This window comes from Carcharhinus amblyrhynchos, chromosome 14, assembly GCF_965287045.1.
Source record: "Carcharhinus amblyrhynchos chromosome 14, sCarAmb.v2.hapA, whole genome shotgun sequence".
Taxonomy (NCBI): Eukaryota; Metazoa; Chordata; class Chondrichthyes; order Carcharhiniformes; family Carcharhinidae; genus Carcharhinus; species Carcharhinus amblyrhynchos.
The window spans coordinates 69769020-69785506 of record NC_137337.1 but is presented as its reverse complement, the minus strand read 5'-3'; the positions used below and the strand labels follow the sequence as shown (position 1 = coordinate 69785506).

The following is a 16487-nucleotide window of genomic DNA, read 5'->3' as shown; positions in this document are numbered from 1 at the left end:
AGGTATTCTGTGTGGTGCATGATGTTTTTATATTTGCCTAGTAATAGAGGATCGTTCTTATTGGATTGTTTTGGGAAGGCATTTGTTAGAAAATTTTGTTGCCCTACGTAATTTTATTGCTTAAAATAATTTGTGTCACGTCTACATGATTCCTCTCAGTTCTGTGCAGTGACAAGATATACGCTGAATTCATTGAAAGCTGTTGATTAATGGTCACATTTTGGATTGAGTATACTTAGGTCAATGGTGTTTTATAATTAGCAACAAGAATTAGCTTGACCCTTTTTTTCTCGGGTTTTATGTTCCTATGGTAACATGCACTTGTAATTGATGAAAGAAAGAACTTGCATTTATATACACTTCCTTTGGATGTCGCAGAGTGCTCTACAGTCAACTAAATACATTTGAATTGTAGTTGCTAGTTGTGTAGTCAAATCCAGCAGCCAACTTGAGCACATGGTCCCATCAGTAGTAATGAAATAAATAATAATATTTTTAGTGCTGTTTATCATGAGATAAGGTGATGACTAGAGCAAAACCTCTCCTCTACTTCAAATAGTATTGTGAGATCTTTTAGTTTGCTTCAACAGGCAGATGAAGCCTTGGTTCAATGTCTCATTCAAAAGGCAGCACAACTGTCAATTAATCACTGTTTTAGTACTATACGGAAGTGCCAGCCTAAATTATGGGCTTTAAGAAATGTCCATGAGTTTCAAGGTGATGGGCCAAGTGCAGGGAAGTGGAATTAGGCCAGTGGGTGCGCGATGAACCAAATGGCCGCTAAAAGAACCCCTGATTTTGTGGTTCAGAGATGAAAGTAATATCACTGAGCCAGACTAACCATCAAGCATAATTTGGAATGACAGCAGAGAAATTTGCCATAGAAAGTTCTGTAATCCCTCAATATGGTGATAAATGCTGTCAGTTAAACTGAGATTTACACAATGTAACAGTCACTAGATATATATCACATCCAGAATAGGAGATGTAAGCGCTTGTGTTTAATCATAGCAAAGACGCTGAATATAAAATACAAAAAAAAATCTTGGTTTGCTTAGAAATCATGGAGGAACCTCTTCAAGTAAAGAAACTATTTTATTAAAACAGCATGTAAAATATGGGGCACACACTAATAATGACCTGAATATTTGGGAGGTACAAAATATTCTTGCCATTTCAGGAGTCAGTTAGTTCAAACGATTTTACTCTCCAAGTAAAGAGAAAATTGAAATATCTACCGATTGTTCAAGGGATGATCTCCACCTGGAGAAATATAATGATTAATAAGGATTGCTATCCATGTTGGTCCTGAAGGCATCTGTAATATAATACACATTATAGTAATGATAATGTCAACAGAAACTTTCAAAGCTTGGTTCAAGAGTCACTTCAGTCTGGTAATTAATACAACTGAAGTCAACTTCAGTGAAAAGTTCAATGACACAAATCAAGCACTGTATTTAAATGTCAGTGCAGTATTTTTCATGTTCTTTTAATACCCTTCCTGAAGTCCAAAGAAAGAAAATATATTGTATTCATATAATGCCTTTTATGATCTTGGTTCATCCCAAGGCTCTTTACTGTACTTCTGAAGTGTAGTTACTGTTATAATTTAGGGAACGTGACATCCAGTTTGCACACAGACAGTGACATAAACAACAAAGAAGTAACTGACCAAATAAGCTGATTTAGTCATGTTAGTTGAGGAAGTACTTTTGGCCAAGGCACCAGGAGAACTTCTCTGATATCTTTGAGTCGTGCCGTGATATCTGCGTCCATTTGAGTTGGCTTAATGTCAAACCTGAACCATGGCACCCCTGACAGTACAGCACTTACTCAGAACTGCACAAAATTGTTAGCCTAGATTATGTGCTTCCTGGATCTCTGGAGTGAGATTCAAAGTCTCAATTTTCTGACTCTAAGGCAAGAATTATAGTTTTGCAGCACAGAAGGAAGCCTTTCAACCCATCGTGTCCACACTGGCCATCAAACACCTATCTATTCAAATCCCATTTTCAAGCACTTGGCCCGTAGCCTTGTATGCAATGGCATTTCAAGTGCTCATCTAAATACCAAAATGTTGTGAGGGTTTCCGTCTCTACCATCCTTTCAGGCAGTTTCAGATGATCACGACTCTCTAGGTGAAAATATTTTTCTTCAGATCCCTCTAAATTTCCTGCCCCTTATCTTAAAACTATGTCCCCTGGTTACTGACCCTCTCTACCAAGGGGAAAGTCCACCCTATCAATGCCCCTTTGATTTTACATGCCTCAATCAGGTCCCTCCTCAGCCCTTCCTGTTCCAAGGGAAACAATCCCAGTCTATTCAGTCTCTCTTGGTAGCTGAAACACTCTAGCTGGCACTATCCTGGTGAATCTCCTCTGCATCTTCTCTAGTGTAATCACTTCCTTCCTAGAGTGTGATGACCAGAACTGCAGACATCACTCCAGCTGTGGCCTAACCAGTGTTTTATACAGCTCCATTATAACCTGCCTGCTCTTATATTCCATGCCTTGGTTAATAAAGGCAGGCCTTCTTAATTACTTTATCTACCTGTCCAGCTGTCTTTAGAGATCTCTGGACATGCACCCCAAGGTCCCTCTGATCTTCTGTACTTCATAGGGTTCAACCATTCCTACTAACCAAAGCTGACAACTGATAATACCCAGACTGTCACCAGCGACTTCTAAACTTTCTATCAATCGTGAGAAATGTTATAATATTTTTAAACTTGAATTGCTCACTAATTGTGGATCAGCTGCTGGAAGAGTGACATTTTTAAAATGAGAAACTCAATCAATCAGACTTCTCTTCATTGGCTAAAAGAATAATTTAATTAATTTTAAAAATTTATTTATGAGTCACAAGTAGGCTTATATTCACACTGCAGTGAAGTAATATTTGGGGAGGAGAGATACAGAACCAACTCCCTGCAGAAGCAGTTAAAATTTGATTTGAAGCGGGAAAAGTGTTGCTTTCAAAATATGGTTGAAGGAGAGATAGATGACCAAAGCTTTTGTGGGAGAATATAATTTTGCATTGCTTGGACAGCTTATCATGTTTGCAGTGACAGCTTGTATGAATGTTGAGCTTGGCTGTTAAACTGGATTCATGTCCAGAGCTTTGCTTGATTATCTTTGACGATGGAAGAAATCTTCCAAAACTTTTATCTGTGCAGTCATTTCCCTTTTGGTTGTTTTTTGTCCATCAAGATTGGGCAGAGGGTATATGAGGGCCAATTTTCTTTCTGGAGGAAATCCAGATCAAATAGCATTTGTTTTATTGGCTTTTGTTCTATAAATTGCTCCAAAAACGTATATTGCTCCTTTTCAAGCTATTTTTCTGTTCAAGTCCCAGAAAGTGGAACTCATCTTGGACTCAATGTATTTGAAGTATGGAAAGTATTGAGTATACGAAGATTGAAGCTCAGTCAAACATGACATTTAAGAGAAAATTAGGTAACTACTCAAATGAAGAAAATAAAGAACTTGCACTTTTTAAATTCCATTGCATTAAATGATCAACTTCTTGTAGATTGTTACTGTTATGATGTAAGGCAGCTAATTTGTGTGCAGAGCAATAACAAATGAGCTTAATAAGGCCAATCAGTTTTTGATTTATTTCAGCGTGGGAAGAATGGTAGGAAATTCCCTGCTCTTTAAATTGTCCCAAGGAGTATCTTTCATCCATCCAAATCACCAGAGCAGCCAGACAAAGCCTTGCATTATAATGAAGACCAGGAAGATAGAAATAGCGCAGATAGTTTGGATGTGGAGGGGGCAAATGCCATGAGAGCCTGTAATGAAATTTTGTTCTATTATTGCATGAAATGGAAGAATAGGTTTAGCTGGATAACAATTACCAGTAAACAAAACAGTGCAGTATTGTTTAATGTGGACTTTTGACTGATCTGGCTTATGCTTGTTTCACCTTGGTCTTTAGCAGTCAGCATTTCAGTGTTTGCCATTGGAAGGGGTATGTTCTGATGTTCGTATTTAATGTAATAGCTCCTGATTATCAGAAAAAGTTGTGGTAATGTGAACGTTTGTGTCTGTACTCTTTCCTTGCGTTGAGTTGCAGATTGTTGTTTTCTAAATCTAACTGTCACATGGAAAGAAAATATTAAAACTATTAATAATAAAATTGTCTTAGCAATTATCTAAGTGTTAGCCAGTATTGAAGTGTTAACCAATATTGTTGTAATGTTTCTTATGACCAACAAAGATGCTTATGGGTCACAGATCATAGGCATGCACCCGCTAAACAATAATTTTTTTGTGTTACTAAAAACTTGCATTGTAGCAATCCCTAGATTGACAATGACGTACTGTAACAGTGACTGCAATCTTATTCGTAAAATTACATCAAAGATCAGATGTTTCAGTTTAGATTACAAAGATCTAAAGTCTAGCAGTATCTCTTGCCTGACATAGTCAAAGGGTGAATGAACTGACTACAAGCATTGCTCTATTTGGTGCATGTAATTCCAGACAATGGAAAGTAGAATGGATGTAATTACCAGGTTTGGCCTATAACAGATATTCAACATTAACAAGTCAGTGAGCACGTTTGGTGGGGAAAAGCGTGAAACAGAATTGATATTTCATGTAAATAGAACTGGTCATCTAACTTAAATGTTAACTCTATTTCTTTCCCCACTTGCAGAGTGTTTTTCACCATTTACTGCTTTTAACTTCACATTTCCAACATCCACAGTATTTTGCATATATCTGCTTGCATGTAGAATCTTAAAAGCAAAATATTCCCTCCCTTCCCCTCCCCGGTTATCTGTGGAATTTTGCTATAGCCACAATATTTATATAGCTTGTCTGTTCAGTTTCTGATCAATGGTAACCCCAGGGATATTGATAGTGAAGGATTTGAGAATGGTAATGCCATTGAATATAAAGAGCAGATAGCTAGGTTCTCTCTTGCTGGAGATGGTCATTGCCTGGCACTTGTGTGGCACAAATGGGACTTGCTCCCTATCAGCCTAAGCCTGAATGTTATCCAGGTCCTGCTATTTATAGATACAGATTGCTTCAGTACCTGAGGAGTACTGAGTGTACTGAAAATCATTCACAAACGTCTCCCACTTCTAATTTATGATGGAGGGAGGTCAGTGCTGAAGCAGCTGAAGATTTTTGGGCCTAGGATGCTACCCTGAGGACCATCTGAAGTGATGTCCTGGAGCTGAGATAATTGACCTCCAACAACCACAGTCATCTTCCTTTATGCCAAGTATGACTCCAACCAATGAAAAGATACCCCCAATTCAGATTGACTTCAGTCAAATGCTGCTTTTATGTCCGGTGAGAATTACTATTCTTGAGTTCAGCCCTTTTGTCCATGTTTGGACCAAGGCTGTAATGAGGTTAATGAATGACTGTGGCAGAGCCCAAACTGAGCGTCACGAGCAGGTTATGGCTTTAAGTGCTGCTTGATCGCACTGTCTTTGGCGCCTTCCATTACTTAACTGCTGTTGAGAGTAAACTAATGGAGTGGTAATCGATTAGGTTGGATTTATCCTGCTTTTTGAACACAGGACATCGTTGAGCAATTTTCCACATTGTCAGTTAGATGCCAGAGTTGTAACTGTACTGGAACAGCTTGGTTAGGGGGCATTGCTTGTTCTGGAGCATTTCTTCCATGCTGTTGTCAGAACCCAGAACCTCAAGTAACCAGTGCCTTCAGTTGTTTCTTGATATCATGTGGAATGTATCAAGTTGGCTAAGTACTGGCATCTGTGATGCTGAGTTTCTGAGGGAGGCTGTGATGGATCATCCACTCAACACTTCTGGCTGAAGATGGTTGCAAATGCTTCAACCTTGTCTTTTGCATTGATGTGCTGGGCTCCCCCACCATTGAAAATGGGAATATTTATGGAGCGTCCTTCTCCAGTTGGTTGTTTAATTGCCCACCGCCATTTGATGGATATGGCAGGACTGCAGAACTTTGTGATCTGATGCAACTCATCTCACTCCTTGCTGATAAACTTGAGACCACCATTGCCCTGATGTCTTATTAACTGCTTGTTTCCAGCCCCACTACTAACATGGCCCTGTCATCTGTAGATCAAAGTGGTATACACAAGTCATAGGACCACACTGTCCTCTGCCCCAACTTGAATGCTGTGCCAAACTGTGTAATTCAAGCCCTGCTGAGGCTCGTCACTTTACTGGCTCCTTCAAGAGCTGCTGTCTGTCTCTGGTGCTAGTGCACCCCATGATGTGTGCAGTCTGTGAAAGTAGACTAACACAGCATATTTATCACTAGGCATGCTCAGCCAGGTAGAGAAGATGGAGGCTGAAAAGCAGTAAAAAAGAGATCAGTCAAACATTTGGGCTTTACAGAGGTGGTGGAGGAATTGGAAGACAAATTTCTGTTTGGATGGTGAAAGTGGCATATGAAGGTTTAGTAGAGCCTATTTTTGGTGCCCTCTTCAAACCACCTTGTGAACCAGCCCGAGTTCGGAACCACTGTGATAGAACATATTTTTGGAAGGTTCAATCGTGGATTTTGCAGATGGCTTTTAAATAAACTGAATATTAAAATCTATGATTATAAGTGATTGTAAGTATCTAGTCTTTACATCTCATGTCAGTGTTTACACTTCTGCATGTGGGTGTCATAGACTTTCTGAAAGTTAGCTGGCTGTCATGGTGGAAATTGACAATGTCAGCCAGATTAGAATAGACAGTATCTAAAATGGGAGGTTGTTTTTGTTTGGAAGGAATCTTCAGCAGTGCAAATGTGAACTACTTATTTATTATTACGATATGATTGTTTGACACGTAAGAACCAAATAGGTTTTCTCCAAAATAGCTGGAATGTTTATTCAAAGCATTGTATTGTTCTATAATACTGCACATAGCTCACAATCACTATATGGAAATTCTAAGAAATGTGAGATTTGTTGTGCACAATAGATTAACTTTTTTGCTTCGGCAGGAAGAGTTGCATTCTTTTCTAAAAAACAACTTCTCCAGTTTTACTTCCATTTACTTCTGAAGGCAGTGATTGAAAGAAATATGGTTAAATCAATAGCCATCTAGCACCCTTGTTCACGTATCTCTTTTAAATTTTCTGCATGATGTTGCCAATGCTGACTGGACTGTATTTATTGCCCATTCCTAGTCGATCTGAAAAGTTCTGTTTGATCTTCATGAACCATTGCTGTCCTTGAGTGCTATTCTTGGCACAAAGTTAGGTTGGGAATTCTAAGCTTTTGACCCAGCAAGAATGCAGGAACAATGATTATATGTTCAAGTCAGAAACAGTTTGTGTTTTGAAGGGAGACAGGGAAATGATGCTAGGTTTCTATTTGGTGGCAGAGATTGCAGAACAGGGATGTGCTGTTGCAGGAAGCTTGGGGGTTGCTGTAATGTATCCTGTAGATAGTACAAAGTTAGCGTCAGCCAATTCAAGCATAATGACACTCACTGATGATTTTCTTATATTAAGGTCAGCATTCACTCATGCATTCTTCAGGAGAGACCATTAGATGGTGATCTCAGAATCAGAGGCCCTAGTTACCTGCCTCTCCCCCCCTCCTTGGTATACTATATTTAATTTTAGTTCCTCAGGTGACTCAACATACAGTGTAGTCTTGAGTTGGAACCTGAACTCTTCTGTTCTATATGCTTCAGTAATGCACAAGGAAGGGGTGGATGATGATGTGTTGGGGCAGAGGAGATGGAGAGAGTGAAGGGGAGGAGAGTGGAAATTAAATTTAGTACAGTGGACTAAAGAGGAGCTGTTTGTGCATTGAGCTGCTTTCTTGTTTTCACTGGCCATTGGTTGAATCACACCAGAAATCTGCTGAATCCAAAACCCTATTCACTGGTCTAATGACAATAAGTTCTACTGTCTGGATCTTTCCTGATTTCAAGTACTGTGGGCATCCATTTTTGGGAGAAATCTTGTGCTAGGGCCAGTGGATTCACTGCAACTTCAAATCTATCTGAACAAATCCTTACAATGTGGTGTCTATTCTGGTACTATTCTACATTTGATCATTAATTTCCCATCTGAATAACATTAAGTATATAAATGTTTCAGTTTTCACCAAACCCATGAGGCACTTAGTTGTTTTTCATATTTGGCAATTTGTTATTTAGCTTTATTTTAAGTTTATTCCTTGGTTTATCTTGTGGAGAGTTAGTGCATCCTGCTAGTAAAACATGATACGGGGCTCAGTTTGATTCTTGCTAAATTCCATACATCAGTGGCACCACTGTGGAACTGATTCAAAATCCGACACCGCCCCTCAAGGAATGAAGGAAAACCAAAAGATTTTGTGCTTTACTTTGGTAGCTCTTAGCAGGCGACTTAGAACAACATTGATAACAAGCTAGGTCCCTAATGTCTCTTGGCAATAGTTGGTGCATAATACTGGCAATGAGGAAATATAGCAATAAACTGATGATAATTACTTGCATTTGCAACTGTCTTTTGTTTTTGGGCTTGTTGCTGTCACCCAGTCTTCCTTTGAGAAATGTATTATAGTTTACAGGGATATTTTAGCTCATGAAGGTGCTATATCAATGCAACTTGTGCTAACACTGGCTGTCAAACATCTTCTAATCGCTGTAATAAATGCTAATACAAAAGATAGAGATATAAAATAGCATTGATGTAATGCAGCAAAGCCTATCTTAGTATATCAGCGCTGGCAGTGTTTTGTTGGATTATTAATAAATAAATGGAACTTTGTTGAAATAGGTTTGGCATCCAGAAAACTAGGATGAATGCTGAGAATAGCTTGCTTTCTAGTTGCCAATGTGTCAACAGATCAACCCTTTCCTGTCTCAAACACCCAAAATTGCAACTCTTCAGAATGCCTCCTGGAATTAACATTGGCTGTCATCCAATGAGTAAGAACAAGTACAATGAGTTTTAAATCAGTTTTTAAGCTTTTATGAACGGGGGAACTACTTCACGTTGAGAATAAATATCTTCCCTCCCAAGATGTGGTGATTTAAGCATCCAAATTAAAAATTATGGGTGGCTCTGTTATAAATTCACATGTTCCAAGATTAGGACTGACATTACTGCCACAAACTCATTTTATGCCAGACCTTTCCAGCTGTTGGAGACAGATTTATATCCCATCAGTCTGGCTTAGATTCAGACCAAGGGGCTGTGGCACTGTAAAGTCAGGATTGTATTCCACTATGTGGAATTCAATTCTGCTTTTCCACTTGCTGTAGAAGCAATAACAAGATAGTTGCTTCCCACGCAAGCATAAACTACTTCACTTTGCCAGAAAATGGGATGCTACTTACATTTTGAAGTTACTAATTGCTTCCACAGTTGGATTTAACGGTAATACTCTCACCTCTGAGTAAAAAGGCCTGGGTTCAAGCCCCGTTCCAGGGACTTCACATCATCTGACACTTAAATGCAACACTGAGGGATGCTGCTCATGATGGAGTTCCCTAGAGTCTTGGCCAACATCTATCCCTCGACCAACTTTATATAAACAGGTTATCAAACCATTAACTTGCAGTGCACAAATTGGCTACTGTGTTTCCTTGTTTTAAAAGTTGAAAGGTGCTTCATTGGCTGTGAAGGGTTAAGGGAAGTCCTGAGATCATAAAAGGTACTAGATAAATGAAAGTTCTTTCTTTAATGATCAAAGGTTTCAAATTATATCATTCAACCACGACAGATGAAGCTTGATCCGCTGTGTTTTGTAATTTGTTTTTCTCCCCTTTTCCCTGCACAGATTTTCCCTGCCATGCACCTTCACCAGCCAAGAGGACAAGCTGCCAGGCCTCTATCAATGCTGTCAAGCTGGGCACAAGGAGGTGTGTGAAAATGGCCCATGATTCCCCACACCACACCACCACCCCCACCCCTCACCACACCCCCCAACCTTCAACCTCTGCTCATGTGAAAGTACCTGATTTCTGCTTTGCACCAACCCTATGACAGCACTGTTTACAAATAAGGAATTTGGCATGTGAGGATGTTCAGGCTCTCAAAATTTAAGCAACTTTGAGAATCATACCCAGATTTGCTTCACCTGTTTTTTTATGTATAAATGTATGCAAAGTATAATTGACAATTTTAAAAATATTGCGTGTGGCTTATTTAGGGCCAGCTTGGTGATGTTGGGTATTGCCTTAATACTCAGCAGCATAAAGTGGTGTAGTGGAGTGTTGTCTCCTGCACATTGAGCAATTAGTTTCTGCTTTTAAAAATGTGGATTAATAACTATGGCATCTCTGTGCACGAGAGCGCAAATACTAGATAGGCACAGCCTGCCACCCTACTAAACTGGGTAATGGCAGAGGTTGGGAACAAGGCTACCTAGCTGCTTATCTAACAACAGAGATTTGAATCTTGTTGGAATTAACTGTGTATTAATTATACTCGGGATGGTTACAAAAGAAGTTTGTGTTCGACTTGTTTGCACTTTTGTGAAAGTCGTAGTTGTCTGTGCCTTCCACATTGACACCAGATGATATTTACATTAAAAAATTAACAGTTATGTTGTCATTACTTCAGGGTTATTAATAGAGAACATGCCGTTGATATTGTTATCCTATAGCCTATATTACATATCACATTAAAGCATATGTAATTTTAACAGTTGAAGGAATTTAGAATGCAGTCTCTTTGGGGGGATAAAATCATGCCATATTTCTAAATTTTTAAAATTAATTTGTGAGACGTGGCTGGCCAGCATTTATTGCCCATCTTAGATGCCCTTGGAGGGCAGTTGAGAGTCAACAACATTGCTGTGGGTCTGCTGTCCTTACCAGACCAGGAAAGGACAGCAGATTTCCTTCCCCAAAGGACATTGGTAAATCAGATGGGTTTTTCCGATAATTGACAATGGTTTCATAGTCATCAGTAGATTCTTAATCACAGATTTTTTTGTAATGAATTCAAATTCTGCCACCTACTGTGGCAGGGTTCGAACCAGGGTCCCCAGAACATTAGTTGAGTTTCTGGATTAATAGTCTACCAATATTACCATTAGGCCATCACCTAATTTTGGCTCCAAATCATTCAGAAACTTTGATGTACTAGTTCATGTTAAAATGAATGAAGCTACTCCAGGGCACGTGGGTTGAAATGAGGGGATATTGAGAGAAATAAAGGACAAATGAGATATATCCTTGAGGCTGAAAATAAAAACTGAGGCCATCTCCAAATGGAAGTGTTTGCGTTTTTTCCTTGCTGCGAGAGATGAGGGGAATTACTTTTTGCAGAAAATAGTTGCATCTTGATTTCCATTCCCATATGGCGTCGTATGGGAGACAACTTGAGGTTAAGGAGTTCAGGGTGGGGGAGAGGTAATAAATTGGAATTTGAAAAAGTTAAAATTGAGTAGAGAAAGAGGACTTAAAGGCAGTTTTCAAAAGTGGTTAGACGTGACCAGCAGTGTTCCACAAGGGTCTCTTTGGTAAACATAAATTATTCAATTATATGCCTAGAGGAAGTGATGTCCAAATTTGTACACGATGCTACAACAAAAGGCATAGTGAATAACTCTGAGGACCAAAGGAAGCTGCAAGTAGTTGTTGATAGTCAATTGGGTGAAAATTCATGGGTACAATTCACTGTCAGGGTGTATGAGGTAATGTATTTAGGTGAAAACTAGAAGTGCTGTTAACATTTGGAATGAAGACAGATTTGGAAGAGCAGTGTGATTTTGAGGTGCTGTTCACAAAGCATTAACAGCAGCCTCGAGCATAAGGCTGTAAAAGAAATCAATGGAATACTGGGTTTTATGGCAAGGTGCATATAATATATAATAGAGTTAAGAAATAAAGAAACTAGGAGGAGGAGTAGGCCATTCAGCTTTTCGAGCCTGCTGCGTCATTCATTACGATCATGAGTGATCATCTATTTCAATATCCTGATCCCCTCCCTCCTCCCCCATATCCCTTGATCCCTTTAGTCCCATTAGCTATATCTAATTTCTTCTTGAAATCACACAACATTTTGGGCTCAATAATGTTCTTTGATAGTGACTTCCACACGCTTGCCACTCTTTGGGTGAAGACATTTCTCCTCACCTCAGTTCTAAAAGGTTTACCCCTTATTCTCAAACTTTTACCCCTAGTTCTGAACTCCTCCCACCATTGGGAACGTTCTTTCTGAATCTACTCTGTCTAACCCTGTTAGAATTTTATAAGCTTCTATGAGATTTCCCCCCTCACTCTTTAAACTCCAGTGAATATAATCCTAACTGACTTAGTCTCTCCTCATATGACAGACCTGCCATTCTAGGAATCAGCCTGGTAAACCTTCACTGTACTCCCTCTATAGCAAGGACATCTATAGTAAGACTTCAGCGACAATAGAGAGAATACAGCAAATTCATTAGGATTTGTAAAGGCTTGAAGAAATCCAGATATGAAGAAAGATGTGAAAAAAATAGGGTTACTTTCAAACTGGACCAAGATTGGGAGGTGACTTGGTAGATCTGCCATTTTATAAAGAATGGGATAAAAAGACTGAAACCAACTGTCCTGGTGATTTGAAGATTTATGAATAATGGTCATGCGATAAAATGTGAGGGAGTTGGGACAGGAGAGTTGGATACATTCCACAGTCTCCCAATCTTCTACCAGAATTGTTAAATACGGTAGATCAATGACCATGTCAACATTTAAAAGTAGGTTAGATAGATGGTTGAAACATGGTGATAAAGGAACAGAGGTTCATGGTGGGCGCATGGGTTTACATCTGTGGTTCCTTGAGACTAACATCAAGTGCTGAATAGTTGGGCTGAACAGCCTGTTTCCACTTTAGAATTTGAGAGTGATTTTATCTTTCTACAACAAGAATAAAAACAAGTTGCACTTGTACAGCACGTTCAATGTAGTAAAATATCCCGAAGTATATCCTTCCCAGGAGTATTTTCAAACAAAATTTGACACCGAGCTGCATAAAGAGATATTAGGACAACAACCAAAGGATTAGCTGAGTGGGCAGGTTTTAGGGAATGTCTTAGTGGAGATGTTTAGAAGTGGAATTCTTGAACTTAAAGCCTACTGCAGCTGAAGATATAGTTGCCATTGGTGGAACACAGAAAATTGGGGATGCACAAGGCACCAGAGTGAGAGGAGCATGAAGATTAGAGTGCTGATGGGTTGGAAGAGATGATCGATTTAGGGAGTTGTAAGTCATGGAGGGATTTGAAAAAGATGAACGTGTTAGAATTGAGATGTTGCTGCACGTGAGTCAGTATGAGTCAGCAAGCCCATAGATGAACCATGAATGGGACTTGTTGTGATTTAGGATGCAGGTGGCAGAATTATTGATGAGGTTAAGTTCATGCAAGGTTCAGGATGGGCGAATGCCAAGGAGACCATTGGAATAGTCAAATCTGGAGGTAACAAAAGCATCGAGAGTGTCAACAACAAATGAGCCCAGGAAAGGGGGGGAGCCAGGAAATAATACAGAGGTGGAGGAAGGTGGTCTTGATGTTGGACTGGATTTTGTGGTTGAAAACTCACCTCAGGAGTAAGTATGACATCATGGTTTCAAACAGTCTGGAACAGCCTCAGACATTCGCAGTGGAGAGGGGATAGAGTCAGTGGCTAGAGACCAATCTTTGGCCAGGATCTATGACAATAGTTTTAGTCCTGCCAATATTTGGCTTGAGGAAATTGCTGCTCATCTATCCAGTAGTGGATGCTGTTCAGACAAATGTGTGATTGTGGAGGGATTGAGTGAATGTGTTACAAGGCAGGGACTTCAGAGGTAAAAATGCAGGAATGGGAAGAAAAGCCTTTGCTGATGGTTTTCTGGCTATGACTGGATAGATAAGAATGGAGTCAAGTGAGGAAAGCATCATTGGTTGAACAATGAAAGAGAAATGTTGGAGGGTGGCATTGTGAACTTTATCAAAGGCTGCAGACATCTTGAGAAGGATTTGGACGGATAGTTTTCCATAGTCACAAATGTGCTTACATTTGTCGACTTTGATTTAAAAAAAAGCTTGAAATTATAAATAATAAACATGTAATAAATAAAAAGAAACTGTTTCTTGTAGCTTACAGCTTACGGGTCAATAACCAGGAGGCACAGATTTAAGGTGATTGGCAAAAGAACCAGAGGCAACAGGAGCAAAAGCTTTTTTTGATGCAATGAATGGATAGGATTTAGAATGAATTCCTGATAGGGTGGTGGAAATGGATTTAATAGTACCTTTCAAAAGGGAATTGGATAGATTCTTGAAGGAAAGTTGCAAGAATATGGGGATAAGGAGAGTGAGACTAACCTCTTTGTAAGAACTGGCTTTTGGAGCACTTGCTGCCCCTTCATCAGGTGAGTTACTCGCAGCAAGCGCTCCAAAAGCTCATTCATGGCTTTTGCTACCAAATAAATCTGTTGAACTTCAACCTGGTGTCGTATATCTTCTTACTTGGATCTGAAGGCCATGTGAGCTCCTGATGCTATTCAGTGATTTTGTAAGGGCTAGTTCTGTACTCTTGCAGAGTTAGAAACTTAGAGATATTCAGACATGGAATTGTAGGAAAGATTAGCATGGATTTGGGAGACGACAGCATGTTCAAGGAATTTGGAGTGTCAAGGAAGGTTGATTTGATTTATTATTGTCACGTGTATTAGCATGCTGTGAAAAATATTGTTTCTTGCATGCTATACAGACAATGCGTACAATTTCTAGAGAAGGAAAGGAGAGAGTGCAGAATGCAGTGTTACAATTGCAGCTAAGGTGTAGAGAAAAATCAAATTAATACGAAGTAAGTACATTCAGAAGTCTGATGGCAACAGGGAAGAAGCTGTTCTAGAGTCAGCTATGTGATCTCAGACTTTTGTATCTTTTTCCTGATGGAATAAGGTGGAAGAGAGTATATCTGGGGTGCGTGGGGTCCTTAATTATGCTGGCTACTTTTTCGAGTGGGAAGCTTAGATTGTGTCAATTAGTGGGAGGCCAGTACTGTGTTTTGTTCATGACCCTGTATAGTTCCTTGCAGTTTTGGACAGAGCAGGAGCCATACCAAGCTGTGATACAGTCAGGAAGAATATTTTCTATGGTGCATCTGTAAAAATTGGTGAGAGTTGTAGTGGATGTGCCAAATTTCCTTAGTCTTATGAGAAAGTAGAGGTGTTGGTGGGCTTTCTTGACTATAATGTCAGCATGGGGGGTGGGGGTGCCAGGATAGGTTGTTGGTGATCTGGACATCTGACGCTTGAAGCTTTCAACCATTGCTACTTCATCTCCATTGATGTAGACAAGGACATGCTCTCCTCTATGCTTCCTGAAGTCTATGACAATCTCCTTCACTTGGTTGACATTGAGGGAGACATTGTCATTGCTCCAGTTCACCAGATTTTCCTATACTATGTCTCATCATTGTTTGAGATCCAACCCATTATGGTGGTGTCATTAGCAAACTTGAAAATCGTGCATAAGGAGTATAGTAAGGGGCTGAGGACACAGCCTTGTAGGCACCGGTGTTAAGGGTGTTTGTGAGGGTGGTGTTGTTGTCTATCCTTACTGATTGCAGTCTGTGGGTTGAGAAGCTCAGGATCCAGTCGCAGAGCAGGGACCCAGCTCTAGGTCATGGAGTTTGAGGATGAGCTTTTTGTAAGAATAACGGTGCTGAAGGCTGAGCTGTAGCCAATAAATAGGAGTCTGACATGGGTGTCTTTGGGAATGCACAAGGGACCAAAGTGAGAGGAGCATGGAAATTGGGTCGGAAGAGATGATATGTAGGTGTCTTTGTCATCCGGTTGTTCCACGGTTGAATGTAAGGCCAGGGAGATGGTGTCTGTTGTGGACCTGTTACAGCATTAGATGAACTGTAGTGTATCCAGGCAATCTGGGAGGCCAGAATTGATTCGTGCCACGGCTAACCTTTTGAAGCACTTCATAATGATGGATATCAGCCATCGGATGATAGTCATTAAGGCACGCTGCTTGGCTTTTCTTTGTACTGGGATGATGGTCATCTTCTTGAAGCCGATAGGGACCTCCGATTGTTGTAAAGAGAGATCGACAATGTCTGTGAATATCCCTGCCTGCTGGCCCTCACATGATCTGAGTGCGTGTCCAGGTGCCCCATCCGGGCCAGTCACTTTCCGTTGACTCCACTGACCTCTTGCTCAAAACGTGCATAGAATGCATTGAGCTCATCAGGAATGGATGTGTTGGTGCCAGAGATTTTACAAGCCTTCACCTTGTAGCCTGTTGGAGATGGGATGGTAATGAGCAAGGACACAGGGATCAAGAATGGATTTTCTAATAGATAGAAACAAATTAAGTATGGAAGAAATGAAGTGCAGACTTGCTTTTATACTGTTTCTTTCATCACTTCACGTTATCCCAAAGTAATTTCCAATCACAAAGGAACTTTGAAGTGTGGGCACTGTTATAATATGGGAAACATAGAGGACAATTAACAAGGTCTCACAAACAGCATGTGATAATGACCTGACAGTCTCTTTCAGTGAGTTGGCTGAAGGAGAAATATTGGCTGGACACCAAATAAGTG

At 39.9% G+C, this 16487-nt stretch overlaps 1 protein-coding gene across 3 annotated transcripts in view; it reads left to right on the top strand.

Annotated features, from left to right (window-relative positions):
* pcnx1 (pecanex 1) overlaps positions 1 to 16487 on the top strand; it is a 264945-nt gene that overhangs the window by 63965 nt on the left and 184493 nt on the right. The gene's annotated exons all lie outside the window — the stretch shown is intronic.